Source organism: Heterocephalus glaber, unplaced genomic scaffold (assembly GCF_053883595.1).
Source record: "Heterocephalus glaber isolate CG9 unplaced genomic scaffold, H.glaber_assembly_v1.0 deba00001509, whole genome shotgun sequence".
In the NCBI taxonomy this organism is placed as follows: domain Eukaryota; kingdom Metazoa; phylum Chordata; class Mammalia; order Rodentia; family Bathyergidae; genus Heterocephalus; species Heterocephalus glaber.
The window spans coordinates 1320466-1337493 of NW_028258325.1; the positions used below are offsets into that span (position 1 = coordinate 1320466).

At 38.2% G+C, this 17028-nt stretch overlaps 1 protein-coding gene and 1 pseudogene across 6 annotated transcripts in view; one reads left to right on the plus strand and one right to left on the minus strand.

Moving 5' to 3' along the window:
- Positions 1-17028, minus strand: part of Poln (DNA polymerase nu) — a 147337-nt gene that overhangs the window by 49293 nt on the left and 81016 nt on the right. The gene's annotated exons all lie outside the window — the stretch shown is intronic.
- LOC147825044 (U6 spliceosomal RNA) lies at positions 801-871 on the plus strand (annotated as a pseudogene).

Here is a 17028-nt window from a genome sequence, read left to right on the forward strand (position 1 = left end):
CCAGTCAACTATGCACTGAACTCTTTGAAATGTGAGCCAAAAATAAACTCCTCAAGCTGTGGGTGTCAGGTATTTTTGTCCCAGCAATGGGAAAGTGACTAATACAAGTATAGATATTTTCATTTGGGTTTTAAATAATGGTGCAGATCTAGCAATAATTATATGATTTATGAACATCTTGCTAATAAATATTTTGATAGATATTTAAATTATGTTATGTGGGAGGGATATGCATCAGCAAAGCCGAAAAATAACATAATAATAAAATAAAATAATGATTCCTTGATTGGAATCATTCAAACTAGCTACTGCAACATTTATGTCATCTTGATGAACATGGACCATAAATATTGTCACAAGAGAGCAAGGCTCTTCCTATGCAGGTGCAGTCTGTGCCCTGAAGAAGAACCATAAAAATCCTCATCAAATAACAATGTATGAATGGCTGGTGCTTGGGAAAACAGAATAACACATTTCCTATAGAACTAGAATGAGAAGTGAGAAATAGGTCTTTCACCTTTCTTGGGGAGGTATATTCAAAGTGATGCTGGTTAAATTAAATTTATCTCATGGAGTAGGTTAGAATTTGCAATTCCTGGGCTAAGGATTTAGTTCAGTGGTGCTGCCGCCTGCCTTGAAAGTGCAAGGTCCAGAGTTCGATCTCCAGTAGAAAAAAAAGAAAATTGTAATCCCTATTTCTTCTGATGGCAGGGAAAATATAATATTTCCACCTGTGGGAAATTCTGGCTGTTTGGAGACAGGCAACACACTCTCTTCCTTTTTCTTTAGAAAATGGTCTAGTGCTTGCTTCGGCAGCACAAATACTAAAACTGGAACGATATAGAGAAGATTAGCACGGCCCCTGCATAAGAAAATGGCACCAGAAGTCATTTAGCCCCACTAGCCAAAGGCCCCATCCTCATCTCACAAGGATGCAAGGAGATGCTTGCTGAGAGCATTTGAGAAAGGTGCTTTTTCATACTTTGATGAAAGCTGCACAGAAATTTTTCATCCTCAGTGGAGATAAAGTGAGCAAACACTTAAAAGATTTGCTGGGCCTCTGTACCTCAGGGCAATGAAGGCTGAGAAAAGGGAGACAGAAGTTGGGTAAGCTCATCTACCTTAGGTTGCCAGATCAAATCTTGCCTGAAGCTAGCCCATCCTGAGACTTCTGAGTCAAGTAAGTGAGAAATACCCTTAACTGTATGTATCAGTTTGAATTGGTTTTCTGTTAATTCAACTGAAAGTCTTTGAATGAATACATGGATTAGCAGTATTTTAATCCCAGTTTAGGCATTTGGGAAAAAGCATTCATTCGGGATAGCTCAACCATTCTCTTCTTTGTCGTTCTCCCTCCACACATACTCCTCCTTCCCAAGGTAGTATCTGGGTGGTGGGCAATATGAGCTCACATGACCCTGTGGCAGCAGAAAGGGAGTGCTATGTCACCAGCTCAGGACTACCCTGCCCATGCTGGCCGATACTGTCTAAGTCTGCATTGCCTGCACTGTCTGCTTCTGTGGGTGAAGTGGCCACAGCAGGACTGCAGCCTATGATCTCACCATGGCCAGCATCTGATGTCCTTCTTTTGCCAACTTGGCCTTTGCCCTGGTAACACTGCCATGTTCTGAAACTTAGCTGTGCTCTTCCTGTGACCTGGCCTTGGACTGTCACTGTTCCAACTCCCCTCTGGGTCTAGATAGAACTGAGCAGAGGAGGGGTCTTCATTTCCTCTCCAGAGACACACAGGACCCATGAGCTTCCTCCTCTGGCCCACGCCTTAGGGAGGCCCATGGAAACTTGGTAGCAGAGAGCCCTGCTGCCCAAACACACAAACAGACCAGTTTGGTGCTCCTGGAAAGACTGCTGTCCTGGGCTTCTGTGCTGGGAGTACAGCCTCAGGCCTAGTGAATGGTGTGGTCTGTGGGGGACTTGATCCTCCGGCTGTCCACTCCCACCCCGGTTTCTGTCCCAAGAGTCAAGGTCAGAGCCCTTCCAAAGGCCCCACTAGGTCAGCTCCTTGCTGCTTTGTGCCCTCCCTCTCGGCATCTGTCCCAAGCCCCAGGAAGGTGCCACTCCCTTCCTGAGCAGTAGGATGAGCAGCAGACCTGGCTCAGGATCCCCACATTCAGTGTGGCCTTTATAATGTTAAACTTGGAGGAGTCTGGATTCCACAGGTAAGGTTCTGAAATTCAAATGTTAACCATACAAAGCAAAACACCTTTAGATCTCCAGTGGATTTCTTTCCTACTCTTTAAGAGTTCTAGTTGAAAGCCAGTGCTGAGCATGACTTCTTCATTTTCAGCATTACCCTCCCTGGGAAGTAACAGAGGCTTCCACCCCAAGGTGCCAGCAGTCTCTTGGGAGCAAGAGATGGTGCTGGGAATGAAATACGCACACGTAGTATTTCAAAGCCATCCATGTACCATCAATCTTTAATCTTTGATTAAAGACACTAACAAGGAGACTTTGCTTCCATAAAGGTGGTGTAAACATACCTTCCCTCTTCCTCCCGCTAGGTACAACCCTGGATCCTATGTATACTGCTGACATGAGAAGACTGAAAGGTAAACAGAGGAAAAGAGGCTGGTGAGGGACTGTGGGACCCAAAGAATTACAGGATTTCTCTATGCCTCGTATGTCCCAGACTGGGTGCCAGAGAAGCCAATGGCCATGGACAAAAGAGAGGCCAACAAAAGCCTGCTCTCACTAGCCAGAGCACCATGGAAGGGGCAGCCTTGCAAGACAGAAAACTTTTAGATAAACATGGTGCTACTTCCGCCAACACTGTGGACAAGGCTCTGAATGAGTTTAGCAGGGTTAGCAGGAATCCTCTTACCCAGATACCTAGCCAAGTTCCTCAGTAACTTTCCATGAACTGGCCTCTCACCAGGGCTGTGGGCCGTAAGTGCCCCCTGCCCTGCTATATCTGGGTTGAGTTCAATCTCTCTCCTTTATTGTAAGAGTCTTGAATAAATTCTTCCTCACCTGCTTAAATTCTGCCTGGTGCAATTTTTCTTTGACAAAAAGAATGCATCAAAATGTGGGGGATACAGCTAAAGCAGTGCTGAGAAGGAAGTTTATAGCACTAAAAAGGCACACATAACAGAAAAAAGTCTCAAAGCAATAGTTTAAGCTCCCAACTCAAGAACTTAGAGAATGAAAAGCAAAATAAACCTGAATCACATAGAAGAAGGGAAAAAATAACCAATAAATTGAAAACAGAAGATCAGTAGGGAAAATCAATGAAATATATAGCTGACTATTACAAAAGATCAATAAAAGTGACAAAACTCTCACTACCCAGACAAGAAAAAAAGAGAGAAGAAATGGTCAGTATGGAGAATTAAGTAGAGAACATTAGTAAGGCCCTACAGATGTCAAAAGGATAAGGGAGGCCACCATCCCAAGCTCCTAGGGCAGAGAAAGTGAGCCAGTCCCAGCACCCAGAAGGAAGCTCCCCCACTGCCATCCCAAGCTCCTAGGGCAGAGAAGGTAAGCCACTCAGGCACCAGAAGCACCCCCCCCCATGGAAATGAGAAGACACATAAACAAGCCTCAAAAACAGACTTCTGGATCACCTACAGCAACCCCAAAGGGAAACGAGATGGAACAATCTGATACTCAACTACCTGGACTCCCTGAACTGGCAACAAAAGGGGATCTGGGAAAAATGAAATCAGAAATAATTACTCAGATAACAGCAAAGATTGTGCTCATGGTGCAAGACATGATTAATAAATCTAGAGAAGACACAGATAAAAAAATAGAGGATCTGAGGAACATGATGGAATACCAACATAGGAAACAAATGGAATCCATAAAACAGATGCAAACAGATTTCCAGGAGATTAAAAACTCCATTGAAAGTCTGCACAGCAGAATGAACCAATGTGAGGATAGAATTTCAGATATGGAAGAAAAGATTCCAATTAGTGACCAGGAAAAGAAAAATTGCTTTAAAATTGTAAAGCGACACGAGAAATCAATCCAGCAGCTGCTAGACGATGCAAAGAAGAATAACATAAGATTGATTGGAGTCAATGAAGAAAGAGGAGAGAGTGAGGATGACATAAAGAAAACTGTTCACAAAAGTGAAGGCAGAAAACTTCCCAAGCAGGGGAAAAGAACTTGACATACAGATAAGTGAGGCATATAGGACTCCAGCTAGCCTTGATAAAAAAAAATCTACACTTAGGCATATAATAGCTAGGATTCCAGAAATCCAAGAGAAGAACAAAATTCTACAAGCAGCGAGAGAAAAGAAACAAATCACATACAAAGGAAAGCCCATCAGAACCACAGCAGACTTCTCAATGCAAACCCTCAAGGCAAGAAGAGCTTGGAGTGATGTATTTCAAGCTCTAAAGGAAAACAGCCTCCAACCCAGATTGATGTACCCTGCAAAACTATCTTTCAAAATTGATGGAGAAATAAGATACTTTCATGATAAAGAGCACCTCAGGAACTTCATGAATATCAAACCGGCACTCCAAAAAATTATAGACAATACCCTAGGAAAAGACAATGAGGATCACAACCCCAGGAAACCCAGCAGAATGAATCCATTGGGTGTGACAAATTAAATGCAAAGGGGGAGAATCCAACAAAAAGAAAAAGTCAGGACAAGGCTTTTAAAACTTTTAACTTCATCTCCTTAGTGAGTGTATAATTCCATCTTGTTATTGTACTGATTAGAAATTTTCTGATTCTAGAGTTCCACACCTTTCTTTGTGCTATACTAGCTATTTATCATCTTATGTCTACATTTTAATTGGGTTGTCTATTAATGAGCTCTAAGAATTCTTTATATATTCTGGTCATAGGTTATATGGATTGTAAATATGGTCTGTTTAAGGACTACTTTTCATTTTAATGATGTCATTTAAGGTTCTAAATTTTGATGGAATCTCATTTATCAATTTTTTTCTTTTATACATCATGTCTTTTGTATCCTAGGTAGTTCTCACCTACCCTGAATTCATAAACATTTTCCCTTATAATTTCTTCTTAAAGTTTTATACTTTTAGGCTTTCATATTTAGGTTTATAGATCCCTTCAAGTTATTTTCATGTATGGAAATAAAGGGTTGAGGTTAATTTTTTATATACAGATACGAGGTGTTCTAGTGCCGTTTGCTGAAAACACTATCTCTTCCTCGGCTCTTGAATTGAGTTTATATTCTATAAAATGCTAATGTTAAATAATCTTTCAAAACTCAGGGGACCATATATGTGTGGTTCTATTTCTAGATTCTCCGTTTTATTCAAATGATCTATATGTCTTTCCTTACACCAACACTGCCTTGATTACTGTAGCTTTAGAAGTCTTAAAATTAGGGACTAAACGTCTTCCAACACTGTTTTTTTTTAACTTTTCTAGGTCATTTGTACTCCTACCTTTTAAATTTCAATATCCAATTCTTCATTTATAGCAAGTATACACAGACCTGAATTTTTATGTATACCTTTTGTTTTCTAATCCTGCCAAATTCAAATACAAGTTCTAGGGGCTCCTAGAGATTTCTTAGTATTTTCTCTGTAGATGATCATTTCATCTGCATATAAAGATTTTGCTTCTACCTTGCCAATCCTATCCTAATTGTGTCATTTTATTGCCAGACTATTTTGGTGGGGGCTAGGTTTCAAAGTTTAATGGACAGATAAAGAGTAAGCATATCTGCCCTTGTTCCCCACCTTAAGGAGAAAGCATTGTATCTTCTCCATTCATATAAGGCGTTCTCACTGGAAGTATGGAGTACATGTCTTTAATTTGTTGAGAAGGTTCTGTTCTACTTCTAGCCTCCTGATAGCTTTTACCATGAACAGCTGTAGAATTTAGTCCAGTACTTTTTCTCCAACTAGTGACAGGATCATACGGCTTTTTCCTTTTCTCTGTTAAAATGATGACTTTTGGGGGTGCATCTTCCAATGCTGAACCAACACTGCCATCCCTATAACAAAACCACTTTCTACATCCTGCCAGATCTGACTTCTAATAGTTTGTTTTGTTAAACAAATTTCTATCTATATTCATACTTTTTTCTTCTATTATCTTTATCCAGTTTTAGGATTAGCACAATGTTGATTTCCTAAAATGAGGGGAGAAGTGTTCCTTCTTTTTTCTGCTTTAATTGTTTGATATAATTTATCAGTTAAAATGTATATGAGCCTGCTGTTGCCATATAGGTAGGTTTTCAAGCTAGGAATATACTTTCTTTAATAGGTGCTATTCAAATTTTATATTTCCTCCAGAGTTAGTTTCATTAATTTGTCTTCCAAGGTACTTCTTAGAAGTTGTCAAATTTATTTCAAAAAAGATTTTTGTAATATGCTTTCTATATCCTTTTAAATTCTGTAAAATCTGTGGTAATGTCTCCTAGATCTTGATATTGTAATTTTAAAAATGCATAATTGATACTGTGTAACAGGAAGAAAAGATCTAAAGGAGCAGGGGAAGTGGGAGGGGTAGAGGAAAGGAAAAAAGGAAAAAGAAAAAATATGAGAAAAGGAAAAAAATGGAAACAAAGTCTTTGCAAATAGGGAACCGTGGAGGGGGTGAAGGGAGGGCAAGGGAAGGGGAAAAAATAAGAACCAAGATACTCATGTAATGGTACAAGATCCCAATGATGAATGTAACTGTATTTTACACCTAAAATGTACCAATAAACTTAATGGGGGGAAAAAAGGACAAGGGAATGCTATAAACCACCACACACATGAATTTCACAACTTAGGTAAAATGGACCAGTTTCTTAAAAAACACTCATCAAATTGGCAAAAATTAAAAAGTCGAAAATACAAGTGCACAGGAGTCTGTGGGGCAATGACATCTCGCAGCACTCACCTATGGATACGTGTAGTATCGGGAGAGGTGAACACCAGCACGCCCTATGGTCAGCCAAGGCCAGTGATGTGGGGGAGACTCTCACACAGGTTCAAAAATATTCCTCACACCATGGCTTTTTCTCACAACATTATTTAAATAATGAGGTACTACAAACACTCTAGTAAACTGGTATAATGACATCCCATGTAGCAGCCAAGATGAGTGGACTAAAGCTTCTTCGGTCAACATGGATAAATCTCAAAAACAATGTCAAAAGAAAACGGCAAATCATATGAGAACAAGCATTCCCATTCATACAAAGTTTAAAGTAGCAAAAAGCCCACCTCTTATTTAAGGGATATACATGGGATGATAAACACTGCATTTGGGACAGAAAAGGGGACCAACTTGGGACGATCAGACCTGGGAAAGGATGAACGGTGACTTTCAATGACATTTAATTTGCTTAGCTGGATGATGGATCCATAGATGTGCTTTATACAAGGCTCCACACCTTTTTTTTTTTTTAATAGAAAAAAGGGCATTTAACTGAGCATTGTGGGGGAAGGAGAACTGAAGAGGAAGGCATCAAACAAGGCCTCCTGAGGACACATTCCCTGAGGTGAAACCAGAAGAACTACCAGGCAGTGACCAGGCAAGAAGGCTGGGCTGGAAGATGTGTTCAGGAACCCAGAGGCAGAAAAAGTAACAGAGGTAATAAGAGAGCATGGCTTGAAGGCCAGGGAATGTATAAGGCCTCACAGAATCATAAACCTTATCAAAGCATTACCATTGTATGGCAAAATATTAATTTGCCTCCAACCCAGATCAGTAGGGCAAGCTAATACAAACATGCTATTGAAACAGTGAAGTATAGTTAGAAAAATAAGCTAAGAGGGGAAAAAGGACTCACAAAGAAACCAAAATCCAAAAATCCAGCTGAGTAGTACCCATATTTTAACATTTCCACATAATACAGCTGTAGCTTAAAAAAAAATTAAATATTGCCCTAGAAGAAAAAGGAGAACTTAGAACACTAAAGAATTTGTAAAAACACAATGTGAAAGGTCAGATATTTTGAATTTCATAACATTGATGAATTCTGAGCCAGTATCACGAGAAGCACAGCAGTGAAATGAGGCATTGACAAGAACTGGCCCTGCTGCTGCAGAAATATTAGAAGGGTCATTGAAAGCCATGAGCGATAAGGAGGGATTGGATGGAAGAAAGTGGCTCCTGGCAGGGGCAGCCAGAGCAAAGGTCTTCAGCGCTTTCCATGAGAAGGCCTTTGTGAAAGATGAAGTCGCTCTAGGAGGGACACACAAAGCAAGGACTGACAGGCATGAGCCCTGGGGTATCTCAGGTAGAGGAGGAAGACTTTATTAACAGCTTGTACCTCGGGTGGCGGGCCAGCATGGGAAAGAGGAATGACTTTGCTGCCAATGCATGGTGATCCTCGTGATGATCCCAAACCAGATCTGAGACACTGGAAGACAGCTTAGGAGCAGATCCCACATGGGGTTTTCCATTCCATAAACACTCAATGCCCAACAAATCATAAAATCAAGACCAAAGAGGAAAAAAAAAACTGTTTCCAAATAAAAAAGCCCAGAACAAAGCTCAGACATTTTAATGGGAGTACAGAAAGCTCCATTACCCAATCATAAAATCCATAATGTTTACCATGCACACAAAGGTTATCTGGCATACAAAGAAGCAGGGAAATGAACTCATAATGGAAATAACCATCTACTGAAGCTAAACAATAATGGACACAGATGTTGAAATTAGCAGGCAGGGACATTAAAAGAATTATTATTGGGGCCAGGGATTTTAGCTCAGTGGTTCCGGCACCTGCCTCACAAGCGCAAGGTCCCGAGTTCGATCCTTGGTACCAAAAAAAAAAATTATTATTCATTCAATATATTGAAAAATTAAATAGAGACTGGAAGAGATGAAACAAATCTAAACTAAATTTCTAGAAATAAAAATTATGTCTAATATGAAAATATATGATAGGATTAACAATGGTTCCCACATGAAAAGATTAGTGAAGTAAAGGATATAGTAATATAAACCATCTGTTGTAGTCTGGATCTTGAATGTTTCCAAAAGTCTACATTTTGAAAGCCTGGCTGTCAGCCTGTGATGCTGCTGGGAAGGGTGGAACCTTTAGGAGACGGTACCTAGTGGAAGGAAATGAGGTCACTGGGAATGTGCCCCTAGCGGGGACACTGGTGCCAGCAGTGTCTTCTGCTTTACCACAGGCCCAAAGACAACAGGGCTGAGACATCATGGTTGAAATCATGAGCCAAAATGAATCTTCCCTCCTGTTAAGTTGCTTATCTCAGCTGACTAACACAATATCCAACAGGGATAAAGTCCAAAGAAGAAAGATGAATTTCAGTCAGCTGTGGGACAAATTCAAGTGACCTAGCATTAAGTAAGTGGAGTCCCCAAAACAGAGGAGGGAGAGAAAGGGAATTAAATAATGACCAACAATTTTCCAAGTTTGATGAAAACTAGACTCACAGGTCTCAAGAAACTCAATGAACCCCAAACACAAGAGATATGATATACTGGTGTGTATCATAATCAAATTTTTCAAAACTATTGATAAAGAGAAAAGGCTTAAGCTGCCAGAGAAAAAGGTGAAAAAGAGAAACAATAATAACAATGACAGAAACAATATAAGAAAAAAGTAACATCTTCCAAGTGCTAAGAGAAAAGAATTCTTTCAACTGAAAATTTTGTGCTTTGCAAAACGTAACTTTCAAAAATAAAAGTAAAATAGACATTTCCAGAACTACAAAAGGCAAAAGAATACAACAACAGCAGACCTACACTATAAGAAATGTTTAAGGATGTCTTTTACACATTAGAAAACTAGTGCCAAATAGAAATCGGGGTGTAGATAGGAAATAAGAAGCAATGGGAATGATAGCAGTATGGGCAAATAGTCCAGATTTCTCTTATTATTTAAATCTATTTAAACAAAATAATAAAACATGTTCTGGAATTTATAATTTATATACAAAAAGTAAGATGTATGACAACAGGATAAAGGCCAAAAGGGGAAAGATGGCAGTGTATGCCATTGTGAGTTCTTATCTTATACACTGTGTGGAATGATATATTGATATGTTGTGGAACCTAAAGACAGACTGTGATAAAGATGTCTACTGTAAATTCTAATCATTAAAATGAAGAAAATTATAGATAATAAAACAAAAAAGAGGATAAAATGGGAATAATTGAAAACCCTAATCCAAAAGAAGGTAGAAAAACAAGAACAAACACAACAATTAAGACAAAAAGCAAATAGTATGATAACAGGCTTAAGCCTAACCCTGTGACTAGTCATATTGAGTATAAGTGAACTGAATGACTCAATCAATGGTAGATACTGTCAGAATGGATTAGATAGCAAGATCATCTGTATACTTTCCATAGCAAATATAGTTTAAATATAAAGAAGCAAACATTTTGAAAGTAAAAAGTTGGAAAATACTATAATAACACTATTAAAAGAAAACTGAATTGGCTATTTTAATGTTAATATTAAATTATATTTTATTATTTCTAAAACTATTCTAAAATTTCATTTTATGACTATAAATGAATAGTTTAATATTAGGCAAAATAGAAGTGAAATAAAAGAATATTACTAGAGATAAAAGAGTGATTTTTATAAAAATAAAGAAGTCAATTCATCAGGAAGGCACAGCAATCTGAACATTTCTGCCCCATAAAAACCTTCAAAATACATGAAGCAAAACCTTCAGGGAGGCTGAACTGCAAGGAAGGAACACCCATAATTACAGCTAGAGATTTCTACGCCCTCTCTTGGTAACTGAATGACCAACAAGGATATACAGACCTTGACAACACTATCAACAACTTGATCCAATTGGTATTTACAAAATATTCCACCTGTCAGTAGTAGAATGTACATTCTTTTCAGGTGCACATAGATTTACCAAGACAGACCATTTGGGGACCATAAACAAGTCTGAGTAAATGCAAATGATTCAATTAATGTGTAGGATATCCTTTCACCACAACAGAATTAAATTAGAAATCAATAACGAAAAGATACTTGGAAAGTCACCAAATATTTGGAAACAGACTTCTGAATAATCCACATATCAAATGACATCAAAAAGTTACCAGGAAGTTTCTTTTTTAGCTGAATGGAAATGAAAATACAACCTATCAGAATTTACTGAATGCCAGAAAGCCATATTTAAGGGGAATTTTTTTAAGCACATATTAATTGCTTATATCAGATTAATTACTATAATCAGAAAATAAGATAGATCAAATCAATAAACTCAGCTTCTACCTTAAGAAACTAGAAAAAGGAAAGTAAACTCAAAGTAAATATAAGGAAGCAAATGACAACAATCAAAGCATAAATCAATGAAATACAAAACAAAACCAATAGAGTAAAATGAATGAAGTCAAATATCAATAAAACTGATAAACTTCTATCTAGACTGATCATGGGACAAGATGAGTTGATGTCAATTACTAATACCAAGAATGAGAGTGCCGGGGATTTAGCTCAATGGTTCTGGCGCCTGCCTCACAAGTGCAAGTTCCTGATATAAAAAATTTTTTTTGATCTCCGGTATCAAAAAAAAAAGAGAAAGGTGACATTGATGTACTAAAGATTCTATAGATATTAAAAAGAATAAAGAAAAGCTATAAAAAATCTCCTGTCAATGAATTCAACAATTCAGAATACATGGACAAATTACTGGGAAAACACAAACTATCAAGGTTTACCCAAGAAGCCTCATAGCCATTAAATAAATTGAATTTATATTTACAAATCTTTCCACAAAAAACTCCAGGCCCAGAGAGTTTCCCTAATGAATTCTACCAAATAATCAACAAAAAAAATAAAACCAACTCTACACAAATTCATCCAGAAAACTAAAGAGGAGGGAATATGTTATAGTTTGGATCAAGAATGTCCCCTGAAGACCTCATGTGCTCAAAGCTGGGGCTTTTGGAAGATGAATGAGTTATGGGGCAATAGAGTGCAGCTGAACTGCTGTTAGGCGGGGCCGGTCACTGAGGGGTGACCTGGAAGGGTTTATCTCCCTGGTCTGCCCTTAGCTCCCTGCTTCCTGGCTGCATGACAAGGGCAGCTGCTTCCCTTCCATTTTGCTGCTTCTACCTGAAACCCGCAGACCATCCAAGGACTGAGACTTCTGAAACTATGAGCCAAAATAAAACTCTCCTTTAAGCTGTAGGTGTCGAGTGTTGTGTCTCAGGGACAAGAAAGTAACTAAGACAGAATATTTCCTAATTCATTATTTGAAGTCAGCATTACCCTGATTCCAAGGACACAGATATAAAACTACCAATCAATTAGCCACCATTAAAATGCTTACAAAAATTTTACATAAAATTTTAGCAAATCTAATTCCACAGTATATAAAAAGTATAATATGTCAAGAGAAAATGGGTCTTATTCCAGGAATGGAGAATTGGCTTAACAGCTGAAAATCTAGTGTAATTCACCATATTAGCAAACTGAAAAAGGAAAAACCACATGATCTTATCAGCAGAGGCAAAAGAGAATTTGACAAAATTCAGGATCCATATAAAAACTCTTAGCAAACTGTTAGTAGAAGGGAACTACTTCAGAGTTAAGGGAATTCATGGAAAACCCAAGCCTTACATCATTTTTCCTAATGAAAGACTGAATGGTTTCCCATAAGATCAGTAATGAGGAAAGATACCTGCTCTCAACACATCTATTCCACATGGTATAGAATGTTTTGATCAGTGCAATTAGGCAAGAAAAGGTAACAAAAAGAGAACATCTTGAAAAGATGGAAAACTTAAGTCACATATGATATGCTCATCTATATAGAAAATCTGATAGAATCTACAAAATTAGTTACCAAAATAGTAGTTTATCAAGGTTGCATGATGTAAAATCAAAAAATCAATTGTATTTCTATATACTAGCAATGAACAATTGGGAATTGAAACAAAAAGTAGCATTTATAATAGTACAAAAATATGAAATATTTAAGAGATAAATCTGACAAAATATACAAAAAGACCTATCTTTGGAAACTGTAAAACCTTGCTAAGAGAAATTAAAGAAGGCCTAAAGAAGAGATTCCCCCCTCCTTTTTTTTTGATACCAGGGATTGAACTCGGATCCTTGCGCTTGCAAGGCAGGCGGCAGAACCACTGAGCTAAATCCCCGGCCCCAGATTACCCCTTTTTATGGGAGGGAACACACTAAATTTTGTTAACATTGCAAAAATTAACAAGTTGCTGATTTTAAAGTTTATACAGAAATGCAAAAGTTCCAGAATAGCCAATTTGTTTTTTTAAACAAATAATGGTGGAAGATTTATTCAATTGAAAAATTTACTGGAAAGCTACAACAATAAAAATAGTGAGTTAGTAGTATTGTATAAGTATATATATCAGCTGACAAATTCAGAGTACAGAAATGCACTTTTATATTTATGGAAATTTCATTTTTGACAAAGATGCTAAGGGAATTAAATAGGAAAAAGGATAATCTTTTCAGTAAGTGGTACTGGGACATTTGGATAGCCACATGCAAAAAAGATGAATTAAGACATTTACTTTATATCATATACCAAAATCAATTTGAAGTGGACCATGGACCTAAATGTAAAAACTATATCCATATCTGTATCTGTAGTAATATCCCAAATTGGAAATAACCCAAGTAGGAATCAATAGATGAACTTATAAACAATTGTCATAAACAGTTACAATGGAACGCCACTCATTAATAAAGAGAAATGAACTACTGAGGCACAGATCAACATGGCTGAATCTTAAAGTAATAATCCTGCAAAAGAAGCAAGACAAAAAAAAGAGTACATGCTGTGTGACTCTCCTGACATAAACATCCAGAAAGTGGCAAAGAGAAGTTGGTGGTTGCCTGGAACATGCACACAAGCTGGGGAGGAAGACATTACAAGAGGACACAAGGACACCCTGGTGTGATGGATATGCTCACTGTCTTGACTGTGGGGATGGTCTCATGATTGTACATGGATGTCAACATTTATGCAATGGTGATAGATGAAGTTTCTAGTATCTCAATTTTACTTCAATAAAGTTGGTAAAAAATTAAGTTGACCCAGCTAGTTGGGAGTCTAAGGCCGGAGGATCAAAAGTCCAGTGGCCCCGCCCCTTTGGTGCAGAGGAGCAGAGCTGTGCAGGCACCAACCCCACCCCCACCCCTGGCCACTGGGCCAAGCCAGCACCTGGATCCACACCAAGGAGGGTCAGTGGGCCAGAGAGGACATTGCCCTGAGCTCCAGAAGATAGAGCAGAAGTGAATGAGAGAAAGAGGGCCTCTCTCAGGCTCCTAGATGAAAACTGAAGCCCACTGGAAAAGTGAAGAGAATCTCTGCAGTAAAGGGACACCAGACTACTGTGGTTGGTAAGGTGGAGGGATCAGCACCTCCCAACAGAACCTGGATTATCTTCTGGGGAAGGGCAGCTGGAGCCTGCAGGAGAACCTTGCAGAGTTCAACCCTGCAGGAGGTCAGGGAGCTCAACTTGGGCCTTGCAGGCAGAAATCTGCCTGAATCTCATGGGTCTGCTACTGGCTTGCTGAAACTAACTGACTTAGATCTGCACACTGCTGCCACACTGTCTTTTTGTGTTTGTTCTTTCATTCTGTCTTCTCCTCTTTTCTTCAACAGCTTCCTAGAGTTTGCATGATCTTCCTCTGCCCTCTGGCCTCACTTCTAACTTTTCCCTATCATACCTATCTATCCCTCCCTCCCCAACTCCTTCTAAGTCCCCATCCTGAAAGGTAAGTTGCTATATTGAAGAGTTAATTCACTATAGACATATTTTGGGGTGTTCCTTGATTTGGATTTAATTCACGTTTAAAAGTAATAGATTAATAACTACCACAAATTGTCATTTTCTAAACTAAGCTTGATGCTATTGTTGTTGCTGATTGTATCACTTGGGCTAAGGTGTTGTGATTGATCTAATCAGTTGTCCTTCCTGGTATACTGATGGCCTAAGAGTCAATAGAGACTCAAAACCTAAAGACCAGATATATCTGGAAGACACTTCTGAGAAACAATCATTCCATAAAGATTCTAAATACAACCAATAAAGATACTTACAATAAGCAATATTGAAGTATCAACTCAGGAATTGAACCAAAAAGAGAACCAACAACAAAAATAAAAATGAGAAGACACCTAAGCAAGACAAAATCAGGCTACCAGCTCACCAAAGGCAAATTCTGGGGGAAATGAGGTGGAAAAGTCTGATAATCAATCACCTGGACACCCTACACTGATGGCACAGGAAGTAACAAAACAGATGAAGGAAGCTCTAGAAAAATTCAAAACAGAAATAATTTCCCAGATAACCACAGAAATGGTGAGTAGAATGAAAGACATGATAAGAGACTCTAGAACAGAAACAGATAAAAAAAAATAGATGATCTCAGGACCATGATGGAAACCATGAATGCTCAGCATAGGAAAGAAATGGAAACCAAGAATGACCAACATAGGAAAGAAATGGAATCCATGAAACAAATTCAAACAGATATCCAGGAGATTAAAAACTCTACTGAAAGTATTTGCAATAGAATGAGGAAATGTGAAGACAGAATATCAGATATAGAAGACAGGATTGCGGTCAGTAACCATGAAAAGAGAGATCTCTTAAAAATAGCAAGGGACCATGAGAAATTGATCCAGCAGCTCCTAGATGATGCAAAGGAGAATAATATGAGACTGATAGGAATCCATGAAAAATCAGAAGAAAGTACAAAGGACATAAAGAAACTGTTCACAGAATTAATGACAGAAAACTTCCCAAACAGAGAGGAAGAATTTGACACACAGATGAATGAGGCATATAGGACTCCAACTAGCCATGATCAAAAAAAATCTACACCTAGACATATAATAATCAAGATCCCTGAAACCCAACAGAAGAACAAAATACTACAGGCAGTTAGAGAAAAGAAACAAATCACATACAAAGGGAAGCCCATCAGAATCACAGTAGACTTTTCAACACAAACCCTCAAGTCCAGGAGAGCCTGAAGTGAGGTATTTCAAGCCCTAAAAGAAAACAACTTCCAACCTAGACTGATGTATCCTGCAAAACTATCTTTCAAAATTGATGGGGAAATAAGATACTTCCATGACAAAGAACACCTGAGAAATTTCATGAATACCAAACCAGAAGTCCAAACAATCCTGTAAACAATATCCTTGAAAAAGAATATGAAGGTCACAACTCCACAAGGCCCAACAGAGCAAATCCACCAGGCAAGGCAAGAAATTAAAGGGAGAGGGGGGAATATAAAAAATAAAAGAGCCAACAAGAGGAAAAATAACATGACAAGGATAAGCCAATACATATTTGTTATAACCATCAATGTTAATGGCCTCAATTCACCAATCAAAGAAATAGACTGGCAGAATGGATTAAGAAGTAAAATCCAACAATATGCTGTATACAAGAAACCCACTTAGTTCACAAAGAAATTCACAGACTGAAAGTAAAAGGATGGAAAACAGTTCCCCATTTGACAGGAGCCCGGAAAAAAGCAAGGGTAGCTATCTTATTTGCAGACAAAGTAGATTTCAAACCAAAACTAATTAAGAGAGACAAAGAAGGCCGCTACATCCTTGTAAGGGAACAATCCAAGAGGAAGAGATGACAATCATAAATATATTTGCACCAAATACTAATGCCCCCAACTATACAAAACAAATATTAATGGACATGAAAAAACAAATAAGCACTAATACAGTTGTAGTGGGGAACATCAATACCCCACTGTCACAAATAGGCAGGTCATCTAGACAAAAAATCAACAACGAAATAATAGAGCTGAATGAAGCTTTTGAAGAAATGGACTTAATAGATGTCTATAGAGTGTTCCACCCCACAAAATCAGAAAATACATTGTTTGGCTGCACATAGGTTATTCTCCAAAATAGACCACATGCTAGCTCATAGGACATGTTTAAGCAAATGCAAAGGAATTGAAGTTATCCCCTGTATATTATCAGTTCATAGAGCAATGAAACTGGAGATCAATAGCATAAAAAACTGCAAGAACTGCAGAAACACATGGAAATTAAATAACACCCTTCTGAACAACCAATGGGTCACAGAGGAAATTAAAGAAGA